Below are 20,960 nucleotides of genomic sequence, written 5' to 3' on the forward strand. Positions count from 1 at the left end.
TATATGATAAGACTCGCTATTTCAAATTTTATGGATTACTGGTAGCATTACGTTTAATACACATGTGTAGTAGTGTATTACACATTTTGTAGATTACATGTGTAGTCTACTACACAAGTCACTTACCACACGTGTAGTATATTACACATATAATGGATTACACGTGTAGTCTACTACACAAGTCACTTACCACACGTGTAATATATTACATATATAGTGGATTACACGTGTAGTGGATTTCACCCTTCATGATTAGACGTGTATTCCATATTACAGGGATTTCACGCACTAAGTAATTACAGCGTGTAATAACTACAGATTATTGTGTTCCTTTCTGTGATAACTACAGGTGGTCCTGTAGTAACTACACAAGTGTAATATTTACTGGCTGTAGTTTCTTTCCGTAAGGGAAAAAATGTTATATGACAGTTAATTTCAATAAAACTTAAGCCTAAAAGACGAAACAATAAACCTATGCATGTAGATATATGACACACACATAAAACACAAACTTGGGGGAAAAAATAGTACATTACTGTATGGACATACATTACGCATATAAATACATATTGTTAAATATATCTTTATTTCTTCTCTCCTAACTCTCAGTCATTTGTCTGTACCTCAGCTATTCGATCCACCTCGGTACGAGCCAAAGAGAAAGCGAGAGAGAAGGAAAATTTTCTATAATAATTAACCCTGTATGATTTCATGAAATATATAAATCGCAAACCTAAAGAACAAACGGGAAATAATAAGTTATAAAAGATAATCCATCATTTCATAATAATGCGCATATATAGTGAAAATAAGACTGCATGCATACAAACAAGTAAAAAATAAGTCAGAAAAGAAAAGAATTATAAATGTAAAATATTAAGAAGTTTTCTATTTTTTTTTAGTGACTTTTCTATCAACATTTTTGGATGCTTTATTATGTCGAGACAAAGTATAGTAAATACGCATGCGCATAAATAGTTTTATTAAATCAACTGTTGGCAAATTTGGACATGGTGCTTCAAAAGGTACGGCTTGTGCAAGTTCAAATAAATATTTACCAATATTTTTTTGGAAACAATTACTTTCAAAAGTAGTGACAAATATTTTTTCTAATTTATGTATATATATAAGAACAAAAATTATGACTTGCTAATACGTTCAAATTTCTAAATTGATTTTCTTCTGTGGTAGTAAATGCTCGAAAAGAACAATATAAACTCATGTGTTCGTCTACAGACGATTCCGAGTCTCGACATCGAACTCGCGAAACTCATGTTCGACCGTTTAGACACCGTGCCGTCGTAAGCGGTGAGATCCCGACGACGGGCAGAGGCGCCGCGCCGTACGGCAAACCGGGCTCGTGCGACGACCGGTCCGCGAGGACCGGCCGCCTAGTAGTGTGTCACATTGTTTTGAGCCTTTCGACTCACGAGACTCCTAGAGATATCATTGCCACCTTTGACTGGAGAGGATACGGCTTTAGAGGCGTTCAGGCATAATCCCACGGATGGTAGCTTCGCACCACCGGCCGCTCGACCGAGTGCGTGAACCAAATGTCCGAACCTGCGGTTCCTCTCGTACTGAGCAGGATATCATCTATGACAGTCTTGTTTTCATTAAGATAAGTTGTACACGCTTCACATGTATGTATTTGTAGACATTTCTTTATTAAATACCCGCATACATATCTAAACGCATTTTCTTCTGGTAGGTCTCCATATTGTAATAGTCATGATTGGGGATGTCTAAAATTGGACGCGCCGAAGATGGAATGAACGCAGAAGATGATGAAGGACTCGAACATGATTGATCTCCAATTAAATTTAACATTTCATCTGTATCTACAGCACAATTTTGCGTATCTGTATGTTGTAACAGTTTCATACTGAATAATTTTTTAAAAGCGCGAGTAAACTGTATTGGTGTCGGATTTAAGCAATTACCGCCTTGTTGTCTAATGGAACAAAAAAAATTTTCAATACAGTCTTGATTTATTCTTCGTGTGCGAAGATATGGAAAATCATAACATTTTAAATTATTCCAAAGTAGCATTATACTTTTAATTGTTATTTGCCAGCATTCAAAACAATTAACTCTAACACGTGAACCTTTTTCATTAATTACATTTATATTTTTCATAAAATTTATCATTTGTTCTAAGAAATTAATTTGTTTTTCGCTTCCTGTAAATACTTTTCTATATTCTTTAGGGTTATTTATTGCAGAGGAATTTAGAATATCAAATAATTTGTCAAAATGATCAATGAAATCTATTGTTCCTATTGCCTCACTTGAAAAAAAGCCAGAGGACATCTGAGTACACATGCCTGCAGCTACGCGATTACTAAAAATTTGAACGGCATATTTGACTTTCATTTTTTGAAAACTGGTAGGTTCAATATGATTTTTAGATAGTTTCGGAGCGGTTTTAATCCATTGCTTACTATCTATGTTATAAAAATCGACAATATGAGTCCATAAAGCAACTTTGTCCATTCCAAATTCTATACGATGTTTGTATAAATTATCGCGTGTTCTTTTCATTAAATGGGGAGTATCAAATATGTACAATATTTCAAAATCGTCAACTAAAAAAATTGAATTGTTTATTGAAATGCCCAATTCACGAGACAGCTGCATGAAATTAGACCCCATATCCGAAATTAAAGCATGCACGGTAGCACCACAATTATGTAATTTACGTATAATGTCAAATATAATAGGTTTTAATACATCTGCTCTACATGTTGTTTTAACAAAACAAAAGCAAACTGAAAGTTTTCAATCATCTGCAATGCTGCGCGCCATAACAACAAAAGCATTTTTTGCAGGTTTCGCTGATCTCTCGTTGCCTGTATTTTCAAATCCAACTATTTCATCTTGTAAAAGATTATAAAATAAATGAGCTTTTAAACTCATTTCATCGATGCACAATATACAATGACGTTCTAAAGGCGGTAATGAATTTAATTTTACAGATAAAGCGTCAAAAATTTTGTTGTTTATGCCGGGTTTAATTTGCCATGTGAATGAATGTAGACCACGAATGGAAGGTAATGCAAACTGTTTCCTAAGTTCTCAATAATTTCGCGGACTTAAAAAAAATAAGCTTAAAGCAAACCGTTTAAATTCAGGACTATATCTTCTCCCATGTTTGCTTTTAATTTGCGCGTCAATTTGTGCAGATAATAATTGTGCAAAATTAGTCGGTAGTAACTTACAGCCTAATTGACGAAGAATTTCGTGTTCCTTACATTCTTCCTGAGACTTTGCCTTGCTTTCCAGGTTCTCAACTTTCTTTCGAAGCCGTCTAAGTCTTTCACGCAGCATTTTATTTTCTGCTTTCAATTTCAAATGTCGTTCTCTCCATTTCTTCTGCCGCGAAGTTTCTTTTACAGCTGCTGAACACATGCTTCTGGATCTTTTACAGCTGCAGGATGTGCTTCTAAACAATAGAGAAATATTATAACATTACAGAAATATATTGCATGTATTGAAAAAAAATAAAATTATACAACTAGAAAAAATATAAATATATTGAGAAAAATTAACTAACAATTTTAATAATTTTGCAATCCAGTACAAGAAAAAAATAAAGTACAAATAACATGAGAACTTTGAAAACTTCTAAATAAATGTAATTAGATACTGAATATATTATGCAATCATGTAAATAATTATTTTTTACATTTATTTTTATTGTTTTAAAAAATTAAGAGAAAAACGACAAAATAAGATAAAATATAAAACTGAGAAATATATTTTAATGCGTGCATGTGTATTTATAAATCGAAATAATAACTATCATAAACTGTATATCTTTACAAATAATACAATATAATTAAAATGCACACATATATGTTGAATAAAGTAAAAACTTACGGTTTAGCAATTTCAGCATCTCTATCCATGGATAACGTTGCGTTTGACGTCTGGATACTACTGAAACATATCACATACATTTTTCATACCCTACATTGATAGAAAAATAAAATATATATATATTTTGCACAAAAAATATATTATAACAGCAAAATCTATTTTTGTTATTATAGAAATATGTTATAAGGTATATAGAGATTGAAGAACCTGTTTGTTTCTTCTTGTTGTTCAACAACTTCAATCACTGCTTCATCTTCCTTATCATTTCTTTCTTGTGTATGTTCTTCTGATGCTGTTGTCACAAGTGTATTGCTGTAAAAGTTATATTATGGATAGTATTATATTTCATATTGTGGTGTATGTAGAGTCATGATCGTAGCGCATGGCAAGGGCATGTCTGCGTACATGCGTGTGCCGAGCGAGACGTCGTGAGCGGGGCCTCACTCAGGCGAATACCGGCGTAGCGAACACATGTAGTGAAACATCGGAGTAAACTCGATTATTCGCAGAGGTGTACTTTTAGTTATTCCCTACCCAGACATCACAATTTGGCGACGAGGACAACTCAAACTGGAAGTACAATCGAAGAAGATGTGCGGCACAGCCGGTATACGGATATAACGTAACAAATGAGCAAACAGAGCCGCACAGACGAACCGACAGTGCCGGAAATTGATCATACTTCAACATCGTGGATTTACAATCTAAAGAAAACACAACTATTAAAGGTGTTACGTAAATGGGCGGAATCAGACAGCAGCATTTTGGTGACCGAAACAGATAGTATCGATACATTACGAAAAATCGCATCAAATCACATCAAAGCTAAGATCACGCAAGGAACCAGTGACGCGTGTGTTGCTAAGGATAGTGAGCCAGGCGACAGCAAACACGAGGAAACCAAGGACACAGGATTCGAGCGGCCGATTGTAAACACAGTGCCGAAGAGTATCCACGAAATGACGGAAACAAAAGGACAATTAGAATTCCACATCGGAGAAGACGATTGGGAATTATACACCGAAAGACTGGAGTTATATTTTGTGGCCAACGATATAAAGGATGAAAAACGAGTAGCAGTATTACTCACTAAGATAAGCCCGGAAACGTACAAATTAGTGAGAGATTTGTGCGCGCCTCAAAAACCGAAAGACAAAGCGTTTGACGAATTGGTGAAATTAGTAAAAGACCACTTGTGCCCAAAACCCTCCGAAGCGATGGAGAGATGCAAATTCCACCAAGCGCAGCAGACGGCAACAGAGACAATTACGGAGTTCATCGCAAGGCTGAAAAGCTTGGCAACGCATTGCAATTTTGCGGACATCAACCTAGCAATGCGCGATCAATTGGTCTGCGGATTGCGAGATCATGCAATAAAGGCCATACTTTTCCGAGAGGAGAACTTGACATATGACAACGCCTATAAACTGGCTGTGGCGGCGGAAGCGGCGGAGAAAAATGCAACGTCAACCGACAAACTACAGCCATCGGCAACGTCAAACTCGGAGGTGCACTCAATCAAGGAAGGGCAGAGATGGAGATCAGGCCAAACAGACAGAGGCAGTAGCCGAAGAAGAGGTGGAGGTCGAGGTCAACGAGGAACCGGGGACAGCGAACAAGTACCAAACAAGCAGCAGCCGACGGTACCGATGGGGACATGCTATTGTTGCGGAGGGCCGAATCATTTCGCGCGGCACTGTTTCCATCGTTACAAAACGTGCCCGATGCAAAAGACGGGGGCATATCGAGACGGCTTGCCGGGAGGGGCAAGGCAGCGTACAGCAGATGGAAACGAAGGACGAGACACTCGACCCGGAGGAGGACGGCTACACAAGTGACTTCCTAGTAATCGAGAGTAGCGGCAGCACCGTAACAGGCAACGCGGAAGCAGTGTTAGGCAACGTAGACATTACAGGGGATAATATTGCGGCAGGACCAATGACGGTAAACGTAAAAATAAACGATGTAGACGTAATAATGGAGGTAGATACCGGCGCGTACGTTGCTGCAATATCGAAAGTAATGAAAGAAAGACTTTTTCCGAATTTAAAAATTGAAAAACTAAATAAGTCATTCAACGCCTACGGTAAAGTAAAACTAGAACACGAGGGGATTATTAAAGGTTTGAAAGTAAATATAAACGGTAGCGAAGCGACCCTGAACTTGGTGGTTATGACACGCCCGGTACCGACTCTGATAGGACGTCAGTGGCTGAAGGCACTCGGGCTGTGGCCAATACAGTTATTAACGAGTAAGTTAAGGGAAGACAACATAAATCAATTGGATATGGCTAGCGTAGCAAAAGATTTGTCAACTAGATTTCCACGGCTATTCGGAGCAGGCGTGGGTATGTACAATAAGGGGACACTGAGGCTTAGACTAAAGGAAGGCTCACATCCGGTGGCACTGAAAGCGAGGAAACTACCGTTCGCACTGACATCGAAGGTAGAACGTGAAATTGAAAGGTTAGTGTCTCTAGGCCATTTAGAAAAAGTAGACATAAGCGAGTGGGCGACTCCTATAGTTCCCATAATAAAGAAAGACGGCTCGGTGCGAATCTGCGGTAATTTCAAGCTAACAGTGAATCCACAATTGGTAATTGATCGTCACCCCATCCCATTAATTGATGAAATTTTTGCAGCCATGAGTAACGGAGAGACCTTCTCCCAAATAGATCTTGAACATGCTTACATGCAGATACCGGTACATGAAGAGTCACGCGATTACCTCACAATAACAACACACAAAGGGCTACACAGGTACACGAAAATGACAGAGGGGATAGCATCGGGACCGGGTGACTTTCAAAGAAAAATCGAGCAGTGTCTAGCGGGGATAGAAGGGGCCATAGCATATTTAGATAATATTTTTATAACCGGAGCATGCGGAAAAGAGCATTTGAAGACACGGTATGCAGTTTGTACACGATTAGAGCAATGCGGGTTCAAAGTTAACATAAATAAATGTGATTTTTTCAAGGAAAAGCTAGATATCTTAGGATATGTAATTGATAAAACGGGACTACACAAAGCGAAAGATAAGGTTCGAGCAATGGTAGAGGCACCGCATCCGACTGATTTCAAGCAACTAAATTCATTCATTGGGTTAATCACGTATTACGCGAGATTTTTGCCAAATAGAGCAGAAAAACTAAAGCCCCTCTACGATTGCGCGAAACAACAAGAATTCCGATGGACTTCGGACTGCGATCGTGCGTTTAAATGGGTAAAAGCAGAGTTGATTTCACCAAGAGTACTCGCACATTACGATCCAAAAGAACAAATAGTATTGGCATGCGACGCATCGGCTTACGGATTGTCGGCGGTACTCTCCCACACGTACAAAGACGGATCAGAAAGACCCATCGCGTTTGCATCGAAAACGATACCAGAAAAAAAAAGACATCGCGCTCCGATCGACAAGGAAGCAAGCGCTATAGTTTTTGGATTTAAAAAATTCTATAATTTCATTTACGGCCGAGAAATAATATTGAAAACAAATCACAAACCGTTGGTTTTCATCTTTGGTACGAAACAAGAGATACCGTTGACAATCGCGAGTAGATTACAGCGTTGGGCTTATTTTCTGTCACGATTTACGTATAAAATAATGTATGTAAAGTCAAAGGAGAACGGAAACTGCGACGCGCTGTCAAGACTACCAGTCTGCGACGCATTACCGATTTTTGATAATGAGTACACTTCAATTAATTATATAAGCGAAGCACTAGACGTATTAAATGCGTCAGAGATTGCGAAAGAAACAAAAAAGGACAAAGTACTTTATAAAATAATAAAATACATAAACAGTGCATGGCCAAATACGAATGACCTGACCGAGATCGAGAAATTAATTCAATTAAAAAAAGATGAGCTAATTGTAGAAAAAAGGCTGCATCCTATAGGGCTATAGAGTTCTCATCCCAGAATCAGTCGAAGGTCACGTGTTAAAAGAATTACACGCCTCTCATTTTGGCGTAGTGAAAATGAAGATGATTGCGAGGTCATACGTATGGTGGCCAGGCGTAGATAAAGATATCGAGGATGTCGCATCATCCTGTGCTATATGTGTGAGGGAGAGGAAAACGCCAAGCGCCGTTCAGTTAACGCCTTGGCCTTGGCCAGACAAATTCTGGAGCAGGATTCATAGCGATTTTCTGGGACCATTTTGCGGTCATATGTTTATGCTAATTATAAATGCGCACGCGAAGTGGCCCGAGATAATCGACATGAATACATGTACGCAAACCCCGCGAGTGATAAGCGAATTCCGGAAGGTATTTGCGCGTTTCGGCCTGCCCAGGCATTTGGTTACGGATAACGGCAGGCAGTTCACTAGTGTAGAGTTTCGCGAATTTATGAAAAAAAAAACGGAGTGAAACAGAGTTTCTCGGCTTCCCACCATCCAGCCACGAACGGCGCGGCCGAAAATTTCGTCGAAACGTTTAAGGATAAAGTAACCAAAATCATTAAGAGCGGGAAGACATTAGAACACGCGGTAGAATTGTTTTTATTTGATTACTGCTCCACTGAGCATTGCACAACAGGTCGAAGTCCTGCCTGGATGGTGTCAAAGAGAGAATTGCAAACGAGATTTGACCTACTGCGGCCGGAGGCAGAGGACGCAGTCATTGCAAAGCAAACTGCACAAATAGTCGCGCGAAAAGGCTCGCGCAAGGCGGCGTTCGAAATCGGCGACTCGGCGATTACTCCGTGCGGAACGACAAAAGACTCGAGGAAAAAATTGTAAAGAAATTATCACCCGTGACATACGAAGTTGAGGTCGGGGCCAACCGCATCTGGAAGCGACATGTGGACCAGATTGTGCGGTTCAACGCGAATAAAGACACTGCGTGCGAGACCCCGCGGTTAAAGGTGCGATTTCACGATGACGCTCGACGCTGGCGCTGGATTCGAGCGTCAAATCTGGTCACGTGATAGATTCAGAGGGACGCGGAATATAACCTAACCACTGGATTGACTGAAATGAGCGTCGAGCGTCAAAGCTAAACACAGTTTAGCTTTTTTCACTCGACGCGGAAATTAAGAAATCTATCACGTGACCAGATGATTTGACGCTCGAATCCATTCGTATGTATTTGGCCGGAAATGAACGTCTTTTTAAAGAATCTCTATATGAAATCGTTTGTATTTCGTATGAAGACTTTTGAAGTGCAATTGAAAAGGTTTGTGAGTTATTCGTTTAATTGTAATTAATTATTTATTTTTACACCATACATTTAGCCGAAATAGATAAATTAATAAAAGTTTTTATATGGAATCGTTTGTATTTTGTATGAAGAGTTATGAAGTGTGATTAAAAAGGTTTGTGAGTCACCCAGATAATTTTAATTAAATATTTATAAACTCGGTAATTAGCCGAAATATAGATTTTTAGTTATTCATGTTAAAAGAAGAAGGCGCTAGTGTTCCCGAAGGTCCGTCTGCAGTCAGAATTAAGGATGTTTTACCTATATCTATATATAGTATAATTTTGTTTTCTTGATTGAAGACTTTGCATGTATGTCAGACAACTCAAAATTTTTTATGTTAGAAGGGATTACCGTTAACAGTTTAAGTATGATTTTTTGTTATTTAAATAATTAGTATTGTTTAAACAATTACAAAAATTTTTTTGTGGCAAAAAATTTTGAAACTTAAAATACAATATCAATGATGTATGTTTTACACATTGTGCGCGTGCGTAGGAACTTAGACGCGCAACTGGCCGACGATAATACGCCGGTGCTCGAGTTACACCCTAACGTGATATTGGAACGGGAATTTGCATTCCTAGACGCTAGCCTCTGTAACGCGAACGAAGACCCGCGAACTAGTATAGCTAACGAAAGCGGTGACGAACACATTGACAATCACGACTGTGACACACGCCGACTGCCCCCGACCGAAGGTGACGCACGATCGGATACCTCGGCCGACATTCAGAGCGAGAACTCCGGAAGAGGAGAATTCTCCCTGACCTCTTACGACAGCGACGTATTCGATCCGACAGAAGAGGATTATACCCCCCAGGCCAACAAAATAAGCCAGCCACGAGCTAACCCGGCCATTGCGCCACGCGAAGATATAACACCCGCGCAGATCGACGCGGAAATAGAGAGACTCAGGCCCTCGGATAACAGGCGACCGTCCGAAATGGACCAAAGCCGAGCCCCTGCGTGGGCACGAGCAGATACGGGAGCACCAGACTCCGTGCTCAACGACGTCCTGAACGTGATGCGCGACATGCAGGACCGCATGAACCGAGCGGAGGCCACAGAATTCGATCGCTCAATCGAAATACTCCGCGCAATCCGCGATATACAGGACCGCGTAAGCAGGCTAGAAGCCGGAACTTACGACCGCCCCGTCGAAACAGGGCGCCGCGTACGCAGCCAGGGCCCGCTGAACGTGACCTACGGGCGAACGCACAGCGACGTCCGCAATCAACCAGGGCACCACATCGGGTTCCTCAGCCTGAAGGAAGCCCGCAACATGATTCCCGAGATAAACGGCAAGTCTAGAGAGCGCGTCCGTGAATTTATAAGCGCGAGCACATACGCAATGAAGAATATTCAGCCCGCGGACGAAGCCATGCTTTTAGAAGCAATATTATGTACGAAATTCAAGGGCAAAGCCATGACCGACTTCGACACGCGCGATATTCGCGATTTCGAACAGCTAAAGCGAGAGCTCGAAACAGAATATCTCGGAAAGCGCGGCATGACCCATCTGCAACTAGACTTTAACTCCCTGAAGCAAAAACCGGGAGAAAGCGCGCAGGAATTCGGGCGTCGAGTCGAAAAATTAGCGAGAGAATTGTACGAGGCCATGGAGGAAGGCCAAGGGCACTCGCAAGAGTAGCAGAAAGCGATTCTCGACAGCATTAAGATGCAAGCACTGCAAAATTTCCAAATAGGGTTGCACGAGGACATTAAAATGATAGTCAGAGCGCAGCGATACCGAACTTTGCAGGAAGCAATAACCGGCGCCAGTGCGGAGGAAAAGGTAAAGGGCCCCTCCCCGCGGAATGGACAGACGACAAACAAAACTAACTTTAACACGGGAAATATCCGGGGAATGAGGCGATACAGTGCCACAAATGTGGAGAAACAGGCCATTACGGACATAGATTGCCGTACGAGCCGACATGCAAATAGATTCTCGTTGCCGAAAGCGGACAAGCCCGGCGGGATAAATACAATCGAGTGCACCTATTGCAGAAAGACCGGGCATAAGCGAGAAGAGTGTTGGTCGCTGAACGGACCACCTGATGAGGCAAAGTTGCTATAGTTTTGCGAAAGGAGAGGAGCTCGACGTAGGAGAATATATTTAACGTCTTAGTTTGAAATATGAGCTTTATTCCGATACACCTCGTGCTATCTGAACGGTAGTTCGCTTGTGACTGACCTTCCCCGTGGGGACGCTAACAGAGCACGTGATATGAAGATGCTCGGCCTCGCTCGGCTTCTCTTGTGTATATTCGTTACCGCTGTATGGCGCGCGCGTTAAATGCGATGACCCGTCTCAACACTTCCGCCGTCGGAGCGTTTTATGCACAGTCCCAGACTCGTATATAATTCAATAAATCTACTCTTTGGTAGCGCTTTGGTGAATATATCCGCTAACTGAGCCTCGGTAGGCACGAAGATTACATTGATTTCACCGTTTCCGACTTTCTCGCGAATATAGTGAAACTTCACGTCAATGTGTTTCGTGCGCTTGTGAAATTCCGGATTGTGAATCAAACGAATCGCGCTCTGGTTATCGACATATAATTTCGTCGGTTTGTCTCGCAGGTACCCTAATTCGCTCAACAACGCTCGTAGCCACACGGCTTCTTTCGTTGCTGTGGATGCCGCGATATACTCTGATTCCGTCGTACTCATCGATACGAGTTTTTGTCGCTGAGACGACCACGTTACAATCCCGTTTGCCATGCAAAACGCGTAACCCGTCGTCGACCTTCTGGTCGCTATGTCGCTCGCGAAATCTGCGTCCGAGTATCCAACGAGTTCGACCCCCGTCTCCGATGCTCGGAATTCGATTCCCATATTCACTGTCTCTATCAGATACGCGATGATGCGCTTCACTGCTCGCCAGTGACTCTCATTATGCTCGTTCAGAAATTTGCTGACCGAATTGACCGCGTATGCAATATCTGGACGTGTTACTACCGCGAGAAACATCAGCGATCCTACTGCCTCGCGATACGGCACTACTTGCCTTTCGGTCTCTTCTGGTTCTACCGGATGCAATATCGTATGAGGATCCGCCGGTATGGAAACCCCTTTTGCTCGACTCATCCCGAATTTCTCGATGACTTTCTTCGCGTAGGCCTCTTGATGTACGAACATCGACTTTGACTCGCGATCTCGACTTATTTGCATCCCGACGAAGCTACTGCAATCCCCGATTGTTATCTCGAATTCTTTACTTAACTCGCTGATAATTTTCGCGATTACATTCGCAGACTTCGCTGCAATTATCCCGTCGTCTACGAACAGCGCGAGGTACACTTTGCACCCGTCATAGGTACCGACATACACGCATTTGTCCGCATTTGTCTCTTTCAGGTTGAAACGTTTTAGAGCACTCGCGATTTTCAGATACCAGCAGCGCGGTGCCTGCACTGAGAAAAAGATTTCTTTGGACCAAATAAGGCTCGTTAACAGATAATAAATGGCATGGTTGGATACGGCGAATCGAATCAATTTGTTGAATCAATGCAATCGTTAGTTTGTGATAATAGTGAATATTTCTTAGTAGTTAAAAAATATAATTTTGGCACAAAAGTATATTTTGTTACATTGATACTGGCGATGCGCCGCGTAGCGGGCGCGAGCCGAACTCTCTCGCCGCGTGAGAGTGCGCCGTCGTGAGACAGGTTAGTTTTACACTACTGATGACCAGTCATTGAGATAGTAATCCTGCTCAGTACGAGAGGAACCGCAGGTTCGGACATTTGGTTCACGCACTCGGTCGAGCGGCCGGTGGTTCGAAGCTACCATCAGTGGGATTATGCCTGAACGCCTCTAAGGTACGCCGAGCACCGAGCACGAAACAAAAGCAAGATTTCTTATCTATTAAGAAATATAGAGTTGGCTCAACAAATCGCATTCAACATGTCAACTATATCGCCGAGTTGACACAAATATGAATGATTAGCAATACCAACAAAACATTCATTTATATTAAATATAATTCGTTTGCTTGAAATAAATATTTTAGAAAAGTGTCAACCAAATATATTTAATTGACATAAAGAAACCTTTTTCTCAGTGTGCTTGAGTCCGTACAGTGCCTTCTTGAGAAGGCACACCACTTTCTCTCGACCCTCGTTGACTTCCAGTCCCGTTGGAATCTCCATCCTGACGTCCTCGTCCAGGAGTCCATGGAGGAACGCAGTTCGGACATCGAATTGTGCTGCTTCTAGGTCTTCTTCCGTGATGATCGCTAGGAGTACTCGGAGAGAGTCGTACCTCACGACCGGTGAGAACGTCTCCGAATAGTCCTCGCCTTCTCGCTGCATGAAACCTCTAGCACACAGCCGTGCCTTGAATCTGACCACGTTTCCTTCCGTGTCGCGTAGGATTTTGAAAACCCATTTGGAGTCTATGGTTTTTCCGCCTGGGATTCTTGGCACTATCTCCCACGTTCCGTTCTTTCGATGTGCATCGAGCTCATCCTCGATGGCTTCCGCCCACTGAGTAGCCTCTGGACCTGATACAGCTTCTTGATACGTCGCTGGAGTATTGTATTCCACGAGGCACAGCTCGTACCTATCCGGTTGACGAATCGTCGCTCGATCGCGCAACGCCCTAGCTACCGATACCGACGCTTTTTGCTCCTACTGTTGTCGAACGTCCTCGATAATTTCTACCTCGTCTTCTTCGACTCTCCCTGCTGCTTGTCCCGCTCTCGCGTTGTCGGCGGCCACATCGTCTGCTCCTGCGTTACCGACGACAGCTCCGTTTCCGTCTTCTGCATCCTGATAGTCTTCTTCTTCGATCTCGCTCTGCATCGGCAGTGTGAGTTCGACCTCGGACACTGGTACCTCCGATCCCACTCCACTCTCTTGTTCGTTGAACGCCACATGCCTAGAAACAGATACAACCTTCGTGACAGGATCGTAACACCTGTAGTTCGACGATTCACTGTCGTATCCAACGAGGATCATCTTCTTCGCTCGAGGATCGAATTTTGTGAGCTTCTGTTTCGGCACGTAGACGTAGGCGTCGGAGCCGAAGATTCTCATGTGGCGAAGATCTGGTTTTTTCCCCGTCCACATCTCGTACGGCGTACGACTTCCGCCCTTTCTCGACTGCCCAGTCCTGTTGAGTGTGTAGACCGCTGTAGCAGTTGCTTCCGCCCAAAGATGCGACGGCAGCTTTCTCGCCTGCAACATCGTTCTCGCTGCTTCTACTATTGTGCGATTTTCTCGCTCCAACTTCCCGTTCTGTTCCGGAGTATATGGAGCCGTGGTCTCGAGCGTGATTCCCCTCTCCTTCATGTACTCGCTCATCCTCACGTTACGGTACTCGGTACCGTTGTCCGTACGTAGCGTTTTCATCGTGCGCCCGAACTTGTTGTTCACCAGACGCTCGAACTCCTTGAATCGCTCGTAGACGTCTGACTTTTGACGACTGAAGTACACGACTCGAAAATTCGTCGCGTCGTCCTTGAAGAGTACGTAGTACTTCGCTCCTCCCACCGACTGCACCGACATTGGTCCGCACACGTCGCTGTGGATGACCTCTCCGGGTTTGCTCGCCGTCTTCTTGCTCTCTCTCTGGAACGGAAGTTTGTGTAGTTTGCCGAATTGGCAAGCCTCGCAGAAGAAATCTTCAGCGTTCTTCAGGGTTACCCCCTCCACTAGCTCTCGATTCACCAACTCGGTGAGTGCTCGCTTGTGTATATGGCCGAGTCGCTCGTGCCACATCTTAAAGTCCAGTGCTGTCACGTTGACCTCTCGATTTTTCTTCGGTCTTCGGAAATACATTCGATACAGCCCGTTGTCCTGTTTAGCTCCAGTTGCCTCGACGACGCCTCCTCGCGTTATCTCTACGATTCCACTTTCGAATTCTACTTTGAACCCTTTGCTCGTGCAGGCTCCGACTGAAAATAGATTTCGTGTAACACGAGGTACGAGTAGCACATTCTCGATGGTACCGCTTTTCCATTCGCCATTGACGAACTTTTCGATGCGGATTCTACCAACGCCTGCCACCTCGCATACCCCGTCATCGCCCAGCATGACAGTTTCTCCTTTTGCCGGCCGAAGCTCCTCAATCCAGTCGCGACGCGACGTGACGTGTTCCGACGCTCCGCTATCGGTGATCCACACGTCCTTCTTGTCAGCGTCCCGCAACCATCTGGACTGCTCGGCCGAAGGCTGTTGTTTTCGATCCTCCACTACTAGTGCTCCCGTGCTTTCTTTCTGCGACTGAACTACGAACGCGCACCCGCGGCTCGACTGACCTTTGTTATTGTCGTTACTGTCGCCGTCCTTCTTCCGCTTCTCGCACTGACTCGCGTAGTGTCCCTTTTCCTGGCACCGAAAGCACTCGATATTCTTTTTCGATTTTTTCTTTTTCGTGTCTCTGTCCTTGAACGCGCACCGTCTTTCGAACCGCCTTTCTTGGTAACCGCCAACGCACTCGTTGTATCACCGTCCTCTCTGTCGTTCGAATCTTCCCGTATGAGTCTTTCTAGCAAATACGCGATCGTCTGACGCGCCGGGTCCACGCTATCCCACGCTGTCCTGAACACGTTGAACTTCGGCGTTAAGCTCGATAGAATTTTTGCGATTACTGCCGCGTCGGAGATCCTTTCTCCGAGATCTATCAACTGCCGCGCCATGTTTTGTACCGCACTTACGTGCTGAATGGCCGTGTCTGTCGGACCCATCTTGTAGGAATAGAACCTCTGCGTTAACGCGCCGACGTTCGATGCCGATTTCTGTTCGTGCACTGTGATGAGCTTGTCCCACATTTCTTTAGCGGTACCACACTCACAACTTGTTCGTCCTCCATAGCTGACGCGATAATCGCCGTTGCTTTGGCATTGTCTTTTATCCACAGTTTCGTAAGCGTAGCATTTTCACCATCCTGGTTCGCTGGCTTCGTTCTGGTACCGTCGACCACGTCGAATATCTCCTTCGCCATCAGCACTGCCGATATTTGAAATTTCCACGCTTGGAAGTTTCTCCCGTCGAACCGCTTGACTGATCGTACCAACGCGTCACTCGACATCTTCGAGCAACGACGAGAACTCTGATCACGTGAACGCTGAAGCCAGGAAAACGAGGACTACGCGTACACCGACGCGCGCGATACGCCACGCTCGAACGTATTTTCTCGCGAACTCGTTTTCCCCGATGCCCGAGATTCGACTCGCTTAGATCTCGGCCTGAACACCCGCCTCGCGATCACTTTTCCTTTGTCCTTCGGCCACGTGCCTTGCTCGCACGCGATAACGGCCTCCTCGAGTCACAAGCCCGCACGCTTCTACTTCCCGCGCTTCCGCGATCTCGATACTCTCTCACTAGCTAATTCCTTTCCAGCAAGACTACACTCACAACGGCTACGTTGCCTGGGCCCATAACCTGATGAGGCAAAGTTGCGATAGTTTTGCGAAAGGAGAGGAGCTCGACGTAGGAGAATATATTTAACGTCTTAGTTTGAAATATGAGCTTTATTCCGATACACCTCGTGCTATCTGAACGGTAGTTCGCTTGTAACTGACCTTCCCCGTGGGGACGCTAACAGAGCACGTGATATGAAGATGCTCGGCCTCGCTCGGCTTCTCTTGTGTATATTCGTTACCGCTGTATGGCGCGCGCGTTAAATGCGATGACCCGTCTCAACACGACCCAACACGGAACGATCAAGCCGATCGAAAACGGACGCCCCCAAAAAGGCGCCAGTAAATGGTTTAAAGGTAAGAAAAAAGAAATCGCGAGAAACGAGCGATGAATCTTCCTCCAGTAGCGGCAGCGAAGAAGACGAGAGACCAAAAAAGAATAAGACACGAGCCGCCGAGGAGTATCAAGTGTCGCAGATAACGGGGAAACATAACATACATACCTTAAACCTGATAACACTGCCGATTCAAGAGGCCAAGGAAGTCAAGACGAATTTCTTATTAGACTCAGAAGCGATCCTGACGCTAATCAAAGTAGGAAAGTTAAAAGGCGACACTATGGTGCGAGAAAAACGCCTGACTTTGACCGGAGTGACGGGACACAAGATCCACACTCTCGGAAAAATAAAAGCAACCGTAGACCTCGGAAGCCAGAAAATACACCATACCATGTACGTGGTAGAGGATGATTTCCCGATCATGAGGGAATACTGGGGAATGATTTCCTTACAAAGCGCAAAGCCGTTATCTCACACGCCACAAAGCAGGTACACATCGGAAGAGTTACATTTAAACTCCGACCATATAAGAAGGTAAACTCACCACCCCGCAGCAGAGTAGGTATCGTAAAAGGTAAAGAACCTACACCAAGAGTATTCATCGGACACTGTTTGATGCCCGATTTCGAATGCCCGATAAGCATGTCCAACGGCGTGGAAAAATTAGTAGAGACACCCATACCGCGCGTAACTCTAAAAGAGAAGCCGGTAAGTGACACAACTGACGTACTCACGTTACACGCGACCGAAAAACGCGAATCCATTTCAGCGCAATTCAAAAAATTATACGCGCAATTGCAAACTGATCATTTAAATAGCAAAGAGCGAAAAGCATTAGGAAGAATTTGCAATGTATTTTATTTAAAAGAAGATAAGCTGAGCGCGGCGACGGACGCATCAGATTTCGCCCCCGGAGCCGTACATTCTCAGAGGCCAGTAGGCCAAGTTCGACCGAACATCTACGCCAGCAGAAAATTAAGCAAGGCAAAACAACCATTCGACAAGAAGAGTAACAAGGACACGTTTAAAGTAGGTGACAAGGTACTATTACACGACGAGACAGTACGACGCGGACGATCGAAAAAACTCGAGTCTCAATGGATCGGACCGTACGTGATCCTCGAAAAGCATAGCGACGTGAACTACACTATTAAAATAAAACGAAAGATGTTACGCGTCTACGCCAACCGTTTAAAAGCAATTATAAAGGAGTAAAGCAAAATATAGATACATAGTAATAAATAAAACAAGGAAAAATCCTATTTTAAACGCGAATATTATGATATCAATAGGATAATCATTATTAGCGAACATCACGAAACGAGTAGAACAGCGAGTATCGAAAATACTACGCCGCAAGGAAATAGATGAACACCTGTTAGTAATAACCGCCATAACCACTGACCTAATAAGCGACGTAGAGAAAATCATAGAATATTTTACCTAAACGAAAAACGGTGCAATACTCGTGCGATTACTACCCCTCGAAACCATTGTAGCGAAATTAAGAGAAGCGACTTCCCACCTATCCCGAGGATCACATTTTCTTTTCAAAATACAAATTGATAATTGGAACACCATTCAAAACTATGTGAAAATAAATACATACTATGATAATCCTAACGTGTACACACATCGACGCAAAATTTGTATACGACATAAATTATCCCACGTATTCCGTAAACCGCGCACGCACCATGCGAGGCTCAGATATATGTAAAAATGCCAATGTAATATATCCAGTGGGCTCCGTGTCCATAGTTGTAATTATAATAGGAATCAGAATTACTATAACATGGATAATAAAAAAGAGAACGAAAAAGAACACGCGACGCGACTTCCGCAAGCAACTGGAAAAATAGAATAATGTAACTTACATGGAAAAAGAAAACAACACAAATATTAACGAAAAACCTCATGCCTCAGTTTTTCTTTTTCCACGGGGGGAGGGATGTTGTAATGCGGAAGCCGAGTTGGCCTCGTTGCGACACTGAGCTGCCAGCGCACGAGTTCCGGCTATTGCCAAATACACCTGAGGTGGCATTCCGGGCATCACGCGATTGCCAGGCTAATGACCTGAGCCCGGAAGCAAAAGCGCTGACAGCTGAGTCGACAACGAGGAAGCGACTCCGCGCGATAATGTGCATGCCATAATATATATATATATATATACCCAAGTAGCAAAAAAATATTTTTTAAACGTTTTTAAAAACATTTTTAGTAATGAAAAGAAAATATTTAAAAAACTTTTAAATTAATGGGATAGATCCTTTTTTCTTATTAAAAAAATATTTATTTTAATATTGTAAAAAACGTTTTTTTAACATTAAAAAATGTGTTTTTAATATTAAATAAACACTCAGAGAAAAAATTTGTACCAGCAACTAGAAATTTTCTAGACAAAGCAACTAGAATTTGTGGATAAATAGCGCCTCAACTATGTATAATATAGTTGTAATAACAACAATAAATAAATTATATAAACTACAAAAAAATAGTGGCATTAACAAAAAATATATTGTGTATGCAAAAAGTATGTTGTAGTAACATGAATAATATTATTGTAGTAATATCAACATGATTTTTAGAGTTGTCTAAAAAATAATTTCTTATTTGTTAAACTAAAAGACTTAAAAGTAAACATTAAGTGAAAAATCACTACATAAAAAATAAGAATTTTAACGTAAAAAAGAATTTTATAAATAATATATAGGGGAGACCGGGGCTAAACCGCCAGTTTTTTTTCGGTGCCGATTTTTAACAACAAAATAAATAATTGTGGTTAAATGTGGTATACCACTGTAAAGAGTGAACCTTTAGCTACAAAATTTATATAGGAAATTTTTATCTATGTTGCTTTGTTTAACCGGTATAGAGCAAAAACGACAACGGTGCAAAAATTGAAATCTAAAAAATGCCGGGGTTGAACCGCCACCCCCCCGGGGCTTATCCGCCACACTGCATTTTTAATACATATACGTACATGTAATCCTGAAAAAATGATAGGATACATTTTAATAATTGTTTTTTAAGAGAAAAATATAAAAATTTATTAAAAAATAATTGTTTTAGTTATTCCATAAAACAATTTAGGCACGTGAATACAGATCCTGACAAGCGCACGCATGTGTTGTGTGCCCTACGCTCGCACGCAATGCACTGTTTCCCATATGCTCTGTTTATTGTCAACTTCTCTGAGCACACGCAGCATATATTATCCAAGTCTTCGTCAGAATCCGACCGCTGCTGCTTCCTTGATTTCGATTTACCTACGCCCACTGCTCGTCGAAGGCTGCGGTTCTGTTTGTGTGGCATTTTTTTTGGGCCGGCCTCTCTTTCTCGGCGCAATGGCAGGTGTAGATTTTGACGTCTTTTTCGTAGCAGGTTTTCCTTTTTTTTTCCGCATGGACTCCGCCTGCTCAGCCGCCAATTCCACCATTTCAGGCGAGTCAGTAAGAACGGCGCTCTTTCTTCGTTTTCGTCCTTTACGAGTCTGTTGCCTCGGAGCGGCTTTAGGAAATGGTCGAATACTTTGAAGCGTCGTGCTCAAGTTTTGTGTATCACCAGGACGAGACATGGAAGAAGCCGAGGGATCGAATTCGTTCTGGTCGGCTGTGTCGGGTTCGGATGTCTCCGGGTCGGCTGTGTCCAGGTCGGCTGCGTTGAGGTTGACTTCTTCGGCATAAGCGGAAGTAGAAGGCATCTCCCTATCCGTAACACTGCTCGGCAAAAATTCGTATTCCTGGAAAATGTCCGGGTTCAATGGATAAATTCCAGTGCATTCAAACCCGGACACAATATTTTGATACGTTACGGCAAGTGGCAGTGACTTAGCCACGATTCCGGGGATATCGTATATTGTCATTGTTCTACCAGGATTCATCGACATCCAGTTATCACACTGTGCGTGTACACTTTTCTTTAACGGTCCAAAGACGGTGCGATCCAGCGGTTGCATTTTGTGCGAGCAATGCGGCGGTAATGATAGGAGAACGATTCCATTCGCTTTACAAAATTCGAGACCAGCGATGGACAAATGTGATTCGTGATTGTCGAGTATCAGTAAAACTGGAGCGTCGACGGAAGCACGCACATGGGACTGGAAGAACTGTAAAAACTGGACAAAATGCTCCGCATTCATCCAGCCACTTGAATT

General features: G+C 43.2%; 1 long non-coding RNA gene across 1 annotated transcript in view; it reads right to left on the bottom strand.

Moving 5' to 3' along the window:
• Positions 1 to 1,460: 1,460 nt before the first annotated feature.
• Positions 1,461 to 20,960, bottom strand: part of LOC139773117 (uncharacterized) — a 51,598-nt gene continuing 32,098 nt past the window's right edge. The window contains exon 2 of the long non-coding RNA XR_011718275.1: positions 1,461 to 1,563. This is a non-coding gene — a long non-coding RNA (uncharacterized lncRNA). The remainder of the gene's footprint in view (positions 1,564 to 20,960) is intronic.

This window comes from Temnothorax nylanderi, unplaced genomic scaffold (genome assembly GCF_030848795.1).
Source record: "Temnothorax nylanderi isolate EJ_2023f unplaced genomic scaffold, tnyl_v1.0 TNYL_tig0057_pilon, whole genome shotgun sequence".
Classification (NCBI taxonomy): domain Eukaryota; kingdom Metazoa; phylum Arthropoda; class Insecta; order Hymenoptera; family Formicidae; genus Temnothorax; species Temnothorax nylanderi.